The following is a 12,986-nucleotide window of genomic DNA, read 5'->3' as shown; positions in this document are numbered from 1 at the left end:
CTCTTACTGCGGCTTTTGTGGCCTGAGACTTAAAGGCATAGTTTTCTTCCCTTTTTTCTGTAGTGTGTGTGGTTTGCTGGGTTGGAATTTAGGGTCTCTTGCATGTTACACTACTTTTCTAAGGTAAAAATTGAATACTGTCCCTATGTATCCATAACTTCCTATAACATCCCTCTTCCACAAATAGGAGACCCATTTTTATCTCAAGAAACAATTATATTCCAAACTGTTTCCCAACTGGAAACAAGCCAAACTTGACCTATTAGACACAGAATATGAGAGGTTAGATTTAGAAGTGAGTAATTTCTGTAGGTGGCTCTGAAATGGCAGTAGGCAAGTAGAAAGAAGCAATATATTAAAAGGTGCCAAAGAAAGGTGAATGTGGGAAAAACATCTTTTTTTTTTTTTTTCCAGTCCTGGGCTTGGGCTCAGGGCTTGAGCACTGTCCCTGGATTTTCTCAAGGCTAAGGCTCTACCACTTGAGCCACAGCACCACTTCTGGGTTTTTGCTACGTATGTGGTACCAAGGAATCGAACCCGGGTCTTCGTGCATGCTAGGCAAGCACTCTACAACTAGGCCAAACTCCCGGCCCCATCTTTTTTTTTTTTTTTAATCAAAGTAGTTCACTTACTTTCTGCTAATCTTGAGAGAAATGTTTTTCTAAAAACTTTCTGCTTTGGGATATAGAAACAAAAGCCATATAATGAGTGATTGTTGTTCTTAATGTACTATGTTATCTCTCATCTCTTTTGTTGTCCCTTGGTTATCTCATATTGTTACAATATTTCACCTTGTTATCTGATATATTTTATATATGCTTAATTGGTTATTTGAAATTGGATAGGGAAGGGGAGAAATCAAGAGGAGTGGGGGGGAGGGAAATGGGGACCATGACATGAAAAAGGGTATCAATGTTTGTGAAGTTATGCACCCTCTATCTGGTAAATATAATGTAACCCTTCTATTAATTACAATAAAAATATATGGAAAAAAAAAAACTTCCTGCTTTGGCCAGGTGGCTTGGTCTTTGTTAATTACATCTTAATTACATCCATCCTTTTCCTAGGCATTTTAATTAAACTCATTGAATTTTAGTTATGTTCTGTTAATTAAGCCACATCCTTTTGCAGAAGAACCTGAGCTCAACCAATCTGAACACAGCTGGGGGAGGGAGGAACCTGCTGGGTTGGGGATAAAAAAGGAGGTTGCTTTTAGGTGTGCTTGCTTGCCAGATTTTTAGCTGATAGTATACCCTTCTGAAGAAGTAAACTTTGCCTTGCCAAGTTGGTTTTGAGTTGTTCTCCTAATTCTTGCGTGGCACCCCAAATCCTGAGCTACTTCTCACACACAGTGCTACATCGAGGTAAATTTTGCCAAGCATCTTCCTCCACCATGGTTATGGCTGCCCATTACAGAGACTTTTTGGTATAGTGGTCAGCAGGTCCCAAGAGGAACTCTTCCAATTGTAAAGGTTGGCAAGACGTCTCATGTATATCTCATTATAGCTGGAGATTTCTCCCCTCTACTTACCACCTCAGCTCGGAGGGCACCTTTTAATGAAAAGGACTCCTGTTTCGGTTATTGGAAATGCCTTTCCATTCCTTAGAAATTCCCACAATGTATACATACTTAGGATATTTCTTAAGTCTTAGCTTTCAAACTACCAGAGACCCAAGAGCCTGACTCACTTCACTGCTTAGTTAAGCTAAATTCACTTTCACACTTGCCACTTTAATAAATCCTATTTATTTTGCTACTGGAGGTTGAATTCGGGTTTCACACTTGCTAAGCAGGTCCTCAATCACCTTTATAATCATCCTTTATAATCATTCTTTATAATCTGCTATTCGTCTCCAGTGACCACTCAGGAAGTAGTCTTTTTGTGTGGGTGTGCCAATACTGGGGCTTGAACTCTGAGCCAAGGCATTTTCTTTTTTATGCTCAAGGCTGGTGCTATATCATTTGACCTCTACTTTCAGACTTTTGGTGGTTAATTGGAGATAAATGTATCACATATGCCAGACAGTAGTGGCTCACACCTGTAATCTTAGCTATGTCGGAGGCTGAGATACGGGAATCACAGTTCAAAGCCAGCCTGGGTAGGAAAGTCTGGGAATCACAGTTCAAAGCCAGCCTGGGTAGGAAAGTCTGAAAGAATCTTTTTTTTCTTTTTTAAATATATTTTTATTGTAATTATATTCACCAGATAGAAGGTGCATTACTTCACAAACATTGCTAGCCTTTCTCATGTTTTTGTACCCATTTCCCTCCCCTTACCCCCTGAAAGAATCTTCATCTCCAATTAATCACAGTAAAAGCTGGAGCTGTGGTTTAGTGGTAGAGTGCCAGTTTTGAACCAAAGGATAGTGCCTGGGGTTGGTCCTCAGCTCTGGAGGAAAAAAAAGCTCCATGACTGACAAAAAAAAAAAAAGTCTCACATGTTTTCCTGCCCAGGATGGACTCTGCTTGCTGCCAGAGGCTCTCCCTGGCAGACAATCCATGTTTCTGGTATGTCTGGCTTCCTGGGTTCTCCAGTGCAGATTCAGCTTTGCTCTCATAGTCTTTTTATGGGTGGCTGCCTATAGAGACTGACTGCTATCTGCACGCTGCCTGACTTTGTAGGCCGTTATCTGAAATCTGATTGTAAGCCTTCAAAACCCATATAAGCCTTACATTTTACAGTCATGCAAAACTAGCATAGCATTCTTCTCTCAAAGTTTGGGAACATGGACACAATGTATCCAAACTCTTTACCAACATACAACATGAATGACCTCAGAGTCAATTCCCAGTAGAGACTTTGGGAACATTATTTACATTCTAAGTCATTCTCCTGAGTCCCCACCAGAAATCATCCATTAAGCCCCATGCACGATATGGTTTGTCTTACTGGCATCTCCAAACTTTTCCAAATTCCTCCTGCAAACCAGTTCAACAGGCTTTTGAACCACATTACTGGGTAGAGCAACAATCTTATTTCTCAGTGTCAACTTTCTGTTAGTCAGACTTCACTGCTATACCACATACCTGAGAGAAAGAGTCCAAAAAAACAGGTCTTACAGAAGTTTCAGACCATGGTCAACTGATTTAGTTGTTTCTGGGTTGTCATGAGATACAATGGCCTGGAAGGTGGGTATGATGGCGAGGAAATTTTTCACATCTGATGGCCAGAAAGGAAAGAGTGAGGTGACTGCCTATAAGATGACTCAGCAATGTGCTTATGACCTAGTGGTAGAGGAGGGGCCTCAGCAGAAATAGAGGAACCAGTCCTGATGCTCTCCACAGCACATGTCCATGCCTCAATCAGACCAGGAGCACATCTTAAGAGTTGAAGAGACAAGAAGCAAGGGGCACTATTTAGAGAGGCCTTTGGAGAGAAAGTATAGCTATCCATCTCAGGGTCTCTCCTTGTATAAGAGTCCATTTTGTTGTTTCTTTCGCTTCTCTATTCTGTGCACATTTCCTTCTACCTATCCCTGGGCCTGGCTCCTTACTCAGACACCTGAGAACCATCTCTCTGCCTCTCACTCCAGGCTGGAGCCTCTAACATGAGAGATTTTTGACTGACCCTTTACTGTCAGGCACCTACACCCCTGGGAACACCTGATTACCCTGTGCCTTCAGGCACTTACACCCCTGGGAACGTCCAGTGAGGTGGGCAGTCCGGAACCTGAGGACACTTCTGCTGCAAGCAGGAGCTCCTGGAAACTCCTGGTAAGGGCGCATGTCTCAGGACACCATTGGCTGATGGTTGCAAGAGAAAGGCTCAATTTAATGCTGGTGGTATGAAGTGGCTGCCATTGGATGATGTGCAACCACATTTTTTTAATAACATTAGATCTGTACCTTGAGTCTGGTCTCTGGAGTCTGCGTTCCCGGGATTATTTGTGGGCCCCATTGTCACTTCACCCCCCTCCCAAACGTCCGAGAAGGACCTCCACGATGACAGAGAAACTTCATGCAAAACCAAACTATCCACACCCATTGGTTTTGTGGTTTGGATATGACATGCTTTACCCTAGAAGGTTCATGTATTTATTGAAGGCTTGGTCCCCAGCTGGCGGAGCTGTTTGGGAAGGAGCTGGAAACTTTAGGGGATGGGGCATAGCTAGAAACAGTAGGTCAGTGAGGGCATGTGTAGCTGTGTCTTGCCTTGGCCTGTATGTCCCTCTTTGCTTCCTGACTATAATGAGGGATAAGTTTTACTTTTCCATGTCCTTTTTTTTTTTTTTTTTTTTTTGCCAGTCCCTGGCTTGAGCCACTTCTGGCTTTTTGCTATGTATGTGGGGTACTGAGGAATCGAACCCGGGTCTTCATGCATGCTAGGCAAGCACTTTAACCACTAGGCCAAACTCCCGGCCCCTCCATGTCCTTTTATGATGCTCTCTCTCCTTATGGCCCAGAAACAATGGAGTTGGTTGACCATCCACTGAAAAATCAGGAGCAATAAATCAAAATAAATGTTGTATCCTTTAAGTTGTTCTGACAAATATTTTGTCAGTAACAAAATGTTCAGTGCAATTGCTTAGTACACCTGCAGGGCAGAGAAACAAACAATATAGCCCTGAGTGGCTCTGAAATTAATCTTTTTAAAGGAAACCCCAACGCTACCAAATCTCACAATGGATTTCTCGGAGTCCTGTCATTATAGGACTGGAGAACAAACCCTTTCTGCAACTCCACAAGACACTGGGATAATTTAAAATGGACAGTCTTACACCAAGCATTTAGGGACACGAGGAAATCGGTGATTCTAGCAATGATACATAACCATACAGGTGATTATGCAGTACCAGTTATAAATGAGGGTAAGAAAACTTTACTAAAAGGGACCTACTTTTCCCAGTAAGTCCTCACTTCCTAATAGCTCATTGTGTTCTGAATTTATCCATGTGTTAATCCATGGATCAAGAAAATTAGTACCTTCTTACCCCTTTCATATTTCAATAGGCTGCCATCTGAGGACCAAGCCTTCAACACATGAGCCTTTTGGTTGGATATTTCACATCTAACCCATAATATATTCTTGATACATTTATTAATAAAACCAATGACCATCACATTTAACCCTATAACACACAACAGACCAAATACATCTAGGACAGAGTATACACTGAATTAAATTACAGAGCACACCAGACACAAAGAACACACAACAGACCTAGGAACAAATGGAAACAGAGACCATCCCATGCATACAAACTACAAAATAGAAACAAATTTTAGAAAAGTAACCATTTCTCTCTAAAAAGTCTTCAAAGCAACATATGAAGTGATATAGGAAGTTCAGATTTTTTTATTCTTAGCACCCAGACTAAATCCCAGGGGCCTTAAGAATACTAGGCAATCACTCTACTACTGAGTCATGCTTCCAAAATCTTGGGAGCATGCTCTATCTTCATAGGACGTAGGGATAATAGAATTAGTAATAAAAATTCAGGATATGATGAAAACACATACAGACTTTTTTTTCTTTTGATGGTACTTGGGGTTGAACTCAGGACTTTGTACTTGGCAGGCAGGCAGGCACTCTATCACTTGAGCCATGTCTCCAGACCCACTCACATTTTTATTTTTTTATTTTTTGCCAGTCCTGGGCCTTGAACTCAGGAGTCACAGCACCATCCATTTCTGGCTTTTTCTATGTATGCATGGTACTGAAAAATTGAACCCAGGTCTTCGTGCATGCTAGGCAAGCACTCTACCACTAGGCCAAATTCCCAGTCCCCCACTCACATTTTTAAATCATCTTTTTTTTTCTTGCCAGTCCTGGGACTTGAACTCAGGGCTTGGGCACTCCTTGAGCTTTCTCAAGACTAGAGCTCTACCACTTGCGCCACAGCACCACTTCAGGCTTTTTCTGTGTTTATGGCACCAAGGAATGGAACCTAGGGCTTTGTGCATGGTAGGCAAGTACTCTACCAGTAGGCCACACTACTGGTAGTGTTACCTTATTAAAGAAACTAAGAAATATAACAACCCCACAGTACAAGAAAGATCAAACAGCAAAATAATTGAAGGCAGTTCAACCATTGGAAACATTTTACATTATAATAATAACCTAATAGAAGCTGCTCATCTGAGGCAGAAGGCATTTTAGAAATGGACATGATAATATATATAATATTGTCATGTTAATATATAAACATTTGTGTCTAATAAAAGACATAAAATTATGAAATGCGCATTAGCAAAAACACAGATGAAAGCTACCATACTACTTACACCCATGGTGACAATATATACCAAACAATACCCATTCAAAAGAAAGACAATGAATTAATCCAGAAGGAGTTGCAGTCAGACAGCTATTACTGTATATAGACAGTCCTGGATCCCCTGTGAGCCCAGCCAGCTCCTAAACCCTACCTATGGTTGAGGAAGAAAAGGAGACATGATCAAGGTTGGCCAACCAGATTCTCTTTCTTCTAAAAGTGTAACTTGGACATAGAGTGTATTTGTGTTTATTTCTATTAGTTGATTGATTGAAGTGTTGGGCTTGAATCCAGGGCCTTGCTCACATCTGTGGCAAGTGTTTTACCATTGAGTTAATACTTCAGCCACACAGGGCACCTGTTGAGTGGAAGAGTCTTGTAGATTTTAGAGCTGAGGCCCACCATCCTCCAAAGATCTTAACACACTATATTGGGAGATGATGCTAATCTGGACCACGGTGTTCAGACTTTTTTTTTTGAAATATTTATTTAAAGGTGCTGTGTGTGTGTGTGTGTGTGTGTGTGTGTGTGTGTGTGTGTGTGTGAGAGAGAGAGAGAGAGAGAGAGAGAGAGAGAGAGAGAGAGAGAGAGAGACAGACAGACAGACAGACAGACAGACAGTCAGAGATTAACACATTAAACCAGTAGATTTTGAGTTAAGCAGATTATCCCTCATAGTATACCTAGGTCTAATCTAATCAGTTGAAATTCTTTGTAGATCAAAGACTAATTCCCCTGCCTTAATCTTCCCTCTCTCACTCCCACCCCCCACTCAGCTAGAGAGAATTTTTCAGCTGGGGGACTTTCCACTTATGTTGCAACTCTTCCCTGAGTGTCTATGCTTCTTATACTATGTATTTTGGACTTGTGCCTCCATAATGGCATAAGCCAATTCTTAAATAGATGCACCTTTCCTATCCACACACATACATTCTGTTGCTTCTGTTTGTGCAGGCAACACTGTGTAATAAAGGTTGCCCAATGTAATTGTGCTATCGTAGAAACACTTTCCTCTATACTCTCTTCTTGGTGCAAATCAGTGTTTATGGGGACTAAAGTTTACATAGTATGATAGTCTATCTAAGAAAAAAATCATTAAAAGTTGTGGGTATGAACTAAGTTTTGTATGGCTGACCACTGGAAGAATTTTCCAGGCTTAATTGGGACTCCTGCATTTCAAACCTTAGTTCTTCACCAACTACTGCTCCAAGCTGGCTTGCATTTATATTATGATTCAATTTCTACCCTGCCCCTTATTGTCAGGAGGCAAGATGCTTCACTGGCCATTATTAAACCAAGACAGTCAGCAATAATTTTGCTACTGTGCAGAAAGAAAATATCCAACCCCTGGAAACTGATTATTTTGTTACATTTTAATATGCTACAGCAGTAAGCTCATGGGATTGCAGCTTTACCAGTGAGAGGGACCGAATATTTTACAACATTAAAAAGTAAGATTTTTTTCAGCTGGAGCAAATTGAGACAATGGGATATTGTGTGTGTGTGTGTGTGTGTGTGTGTGTGTGTGTGTGTGTGTGTGTGTGTGAGAGAGAGGGGGGGGAGGGAGGGCGAACGCAAAACATGAGAACATGCACAATGCACCAGGGCCTAAGAGCTAAGAGTCTCTTAGTTTAATCTGCCTGTGCTGGCTTTGAACCTTAATTCTCAGATCGGTCTCTTGAGTAGCTAGGATTATGAGCCACTGATGCCTGGCTAAAATGGAGCTTTTTATTTATTTGTGTCTTCTCCACTAGAGAAAATATTTCAAGGTTATCCTTATGTTGTTTGGTAGAATATTATTTAGGTTTCTATGCAATGTAGTACATTGGTTTGCTTGGGTAGCCAGGACAAAATGCCAAAAGCTAGATGACTTAGCCAACAAGTTATTTCTTATGGTTTTGAATGCTGAGGTCAGGAATACAAACTCTTCTCTATGCACACCACTTGTTGTCACTGGTCAAATACTAGCCTAGGAAAATGGAGATTGTCGGGCAGTTTCTGCATATACCCATGCCTACGGGTAAAGCTGCTCTATTAGGAATTAGGCAAAGTGGCACAACTGAAGATTCATGTCTGTGCTGATTCACTCACATGGCTGGCAAAGCTGCTATGGGTAAAGCTGCTCTATTAGGAATTAGGCAAAGTGGCACAACTGAAGATTCATATCTGTGCTGATTCATTCACATGGCTGGCAAGCTAAGCTGGTGCTTCTAAGTGTGGCTGTGAGGGGAAGAAAGGTTCAGTTTTCTCCACAAGAGTCTTGCCATGGGTTTCTTCATAGAACTTCATATGAATTTCAGGCCAGGAGCGGAGTGTAGCCTAGTGGTGGAGTGCTTGCCTTTCATGCTCTAAGCCCTGGGTTCGATTCCTCAGTACCTCATACATAGAAAAAGCTGGAAGTGATGCTGTGGCTCAAGTGGCAGAGCGCTAGCCTTGAGCAAAAAGTATCCAAGGACAGTGCTCAGGTCATGAGTTCAAGCCCCGCAACTGGCAATAAAAAAGGACATCATATGGATTTCAAGAGGGAGTGTTCCAGCCAGGTGCCAGTGTCTCACACCTGTAATTCTAGCTACTCACAGGAGGCTGAGATCTAAGCATCAAAGTTCAAAACCAGCCCAGGAAGACAAGTCTGAGAGCCTCAAGCTCCACTGGAGGCATGACTCAAGTGGTAGAATGCCAGCCATGAACAAAAAGCTGAGCAAGCCCCCAACACTGGGGGCTCACGCCTGTAATCCTAGCTAACCAGTAGGATGAGATCTAAGGATTGTGGTTTAAAGCCAGCCTGGGTAGGAAAGTCTGTGAGACTCTTATTTCCACCTAAAACTCCAAAAGCCAGATGTAGAGCTGTGACTGAAGTGATAGAATATCAAGTTTAAGTGAAAAGCTAAAAGTGTTAAGGCTCTGAGTTCAAATACTAGTACCAGCACACACACACACACACACACACACACACACACACACACACACACACACACAAGTGAGTGTTCTAAGAAGCAGGAAGTATATATAACTGCTTTCTTAAGTTCTAGGCCTAAAATAAGTCACATTGTGGTATCTGGACATTGGCAAAACCACAAAACCAGGCCTGGCACTGCAGTGTGAGCCTATAGTCCCAGCTACTCAGGAGGTGGAGGCAGAATGATTGGGAATTGGAGGCTAGTATGGGCAACATAAACAACAAAGTATGATTATGTCTCAAAAGGAAGGAAGGGAGGGAAGGAAGGAAGAAGGGAGGAAGGGAGGGAGGGAACTTAAGCAAACACCACAAAACCCATATAGATTCAAAAAGACAGGAGTGTCATGGATTTGTGGAAAATAGCCTGTCACAATCTTTGCTCTGTGAGCTATTTATACTTTTCCTATTTATACTTTTTGTATACAAAAATACAATTACAATTACACTTTCTTTAAAACTCCTGAACATCTCTTTCTATCATGAACATAAGTTTCAAGCCGCATGCAGGATAGTTTGCCTTTTTAATTAAAAATTTAAGACAAGATTACCCAGACTAGCCTCAACTCCTGGCCTCTACTGATCCTGTTGACCCAGACTCCCAAGTAACTGACACTAACATCCTCTCTCCCCATTGCACACCAGACCCTTACATCTCCTGGACTGTGAGAGCCACAAGAGAACCTTTTCCTTTTTCATTGAAACCAGTGTCGATCTATATCTGGTGCACTACAGACAACCATTTACAAAACAGCCCAGCTCATCTCATTCTTTATTTTTAACTGAGAAAGAAAACCTAATACTCTGAGAGGATAAATTTTTGAGAGGTTAAGGAGTATAAAAAAAAGTCAGGGCTCTATTTAACCTGAAACTCATGAAAAGAGGTCTGGATCTCAGTGAGACTTACAATCTGCTGGAGGGAAGTAGGATGAGTTATGAGGGCAACAATGAGATGATAAAAACTGAGCTAAGCTAAGCCCATGGGAAGGAACAGATGCAGCTGACAGCTTGAAGAGGTCAGGATCTGGCAGTGGTCCAGGTGGGCATAAATGAAAAGAACTGAGGATGCTTTTTAAGCTCTGGGACCTTGCTCAGAGCCTGGAAGGAAACCAGAATGATGCAATAAGTATGTTGGGAGAGCTAGTATAAATGGGTCAACTAGCTAATGAGGCAAAAATTCTCCATTCATTGCATTAATTGGGTTTCTCTTGCTGTGGCACAATGTCTTTTTTATTGGCCAGTCCTGGGTCTTGAGCTCAGGGTCTGAGCACTGTCCTTAGACTTTTCCAAGACTAGAGCTCTACCACTGGAGCCACAGCACCACTTCTGGCTTTTTTTTTTTTCTATGTATGTGTTACCGAGGAATTGAACCTGGGTCTTCCTGAATGCTAAGCAAGCACTGTACCACTAGGTGAATTCCCAGCCCTAGTCTTTCAAAGTTCTAAAATAATTTGGGTTCTGAGCTTTCGTCAGGAGATTCTTTATTACTGCTTCACTATCATTGGTTATTCTAGATCTATTTAGGTGGCATATTTCTGCTTGGGTCAGTTTTGGTAGGTCAAAAACATCCAGAAAATTACCCACTTCTTATAGATTTTTCTGTTTATTTTAATAACGTTTTTCAAAGTATTCCCAGGGATTTCAAATATACTACATAAACTCAGGGCATCCTTCATGTTATGAAATCTCACTACGATCAGCTTTCATCCTAGCTCTTTTCATTTTATCTTAAAGTTTAAGTTGCTCGGGCTCCTACTTCTGCCTCTGAAGGAGCAGTTAGTGTTACAAACATGTGCCACCATGCCCATCTTTTTGTCCTTTTATAAACTGATTTATTCATTGTAGGTCTAATGGTTTTATTCATCATGCACTCACTGATAGGCATTTGGGTTGTTTCGATTATTTGGCTAATGTGAATTACCCTGCTGTACAAACGTTTATGTCCCTGTTTTCAGGTCTTTAAAATAGAAACCCATAAGTAAATTTGCTATTTAAAAGTTCCATTTAAATTACATCTTGTAGTAAGCAATGTGCTCCTTTAGTGAAGAAAGTGTTTTTAAAATTGCAGATTCAGCAGCCGTGGCTCATGACTGCTCCAGCTGCTCAAGAGGCTGAGATCTGAGAATCATGGTTCAAAGCCAGCTACAGTGGGCAAGGCATTTGGCACTCTTCAAAGTTGGAAGTGGAGCTGTGGCTCAAGTGGTAAAGAACCAGATTTGAGCAAACTAGCTAAGGGGCAGTTAACTGGGTGCTGGTGGCTCACACCTGTCATCCTACTCAGGTGGCTCAAATCCGAAGCTCACCCATTAGAAGTCAGAGGCAGGAAAATGTGAGAATCTTTTTTTTTTTTTTTTTTTTTTGGTGGGTGATGGTACTTGAACTTGGCCTGGGCAGAATTCCTGAGCTCCAAGCTACCCCCTACCCTTGGGCCTGGGTGTTATCCTTGAGCTCTTCAGCTAAAAGCTACCACCCTAGTCTTGAACCAAGCCCCACTTCCCGTTTTCTAGGGGTTAATTGGAAATAAGAGTCTCAGGTTCTTTTGTGCCTGGGCTGGCTTTGAATCTTGATCCTCAGATCTCAGCCTCCTGAGTAGCTAGGGGTTATAGGCATGAGCCACTGTGCCCCGCTTCTGTGAGACTCTTATGTCCAATAAGCGACTCAAAAAAGCGGCCCTGTGGCCCTGTGGCTCAAGTGTTAGAGCACCTAGTTTTGAGCAAAAGTTCAAGGCTCCCTACTAACAACCTCCCCCCCCCAAAAAAAAAGAACACCCAAACAACATCCTTGCAGATTCCCTAGGCCAACAAAAACCTCTTTGGGTTGCTGTTAGCATCACATCTGTGGAGCAAGACTTATTTTCCCCTTTATAAGGCTAGGCTCCAAAATACCAAAATGAGGAGTTGCACATGGTTGCGCTACCTTAAACCTGTTAACACTATATGCAGAAGCATTGTGCTAGGTGTTAGAAACAGGTCAAACGATCATTTATGGTGTATTACTAGCCAATGAAACCTAATGGTAGACACATGTCTGACTTTTCAAACAGGAATACATATGGCAGACCAGCACCTTCCTTGGCTCTTCCCATCCAGCTCTTCCCAAACACCCACAATAGCCCGGGACTGTGAATTAAACACTGGCTGGGGCTGGAGAGGTGAAAGAACGCCGTTCTTGGCACGCAGGTGTTGGGGATCAAGTGCCCCCAGCTCGGAGTCCCCAAGGCCTCCGTAGGTGACAGCCCCGGGGTCAGAGGTCGGCTGCCAGCGGGCGGTGGGCGCGCGCCTGGCCGGCCCCAGCCCCTTGTCACCTACTATTGGCCAGGACCGTTTCTAGATCTCTTCGGCAGACGCCCGAGCCTCGAGCGGGGGGGGGGGGGGGGGGGGGGGGGGTGGAGAAGCGCCACGAACCCAACAGCCCCTCGGACCCGCGGAGGCGGCGCCGCGCCGGGGCGGAAGGGCGCAGCGCGAGGCCGGGTGCGGGGGTGGGGGGCGAAGGGGGGGGTCGTGGCGGGGGCGTGGGGGGGGCCGTGGTCCCACCAAGGTTCGGATGAAGACCTCGAAAATGGTCTCGGGGCATGCGCCACCGCGGCCGTTGAGACCCAAAACCGACGCGTTTCGAGTCCAGAGCCTGGAGGGATGGGGCCGGCGCAGGGCGGCGTCGGGCCGGCCAGGGCTGGAGACTGAGCGCACAGCGCGGGAGGCGCCCCAGGGTGGAGGCGGCGGCGGCGGCGGCGGCGGGCGGGTAACGTCACGTGACCGGGCCGCACGGGCGCGGGCGGGCGCCGGGGGCGGGGCCTGGAGTTCAAGTGGGGCGGCGGCCG

Source organism: Megascapheus bottae, chromosome 6 (assembly GCF_031878675.1).
Source record: "Megascapheus bottae isolate mThoBot1 chromosome 6, mThoBot2.hap1, whole genome shotgun sequence".
Classification (NCBI taxonomy): domain Eukaryota; kingdom Metazoa; phylum Chordata; class Mammalia; order Rodentia; family Geomyidae; genus Megascapheus; species Megascapheus bottae.
This window is presented reverse-complemented; position numbering follows the sequence as displayed.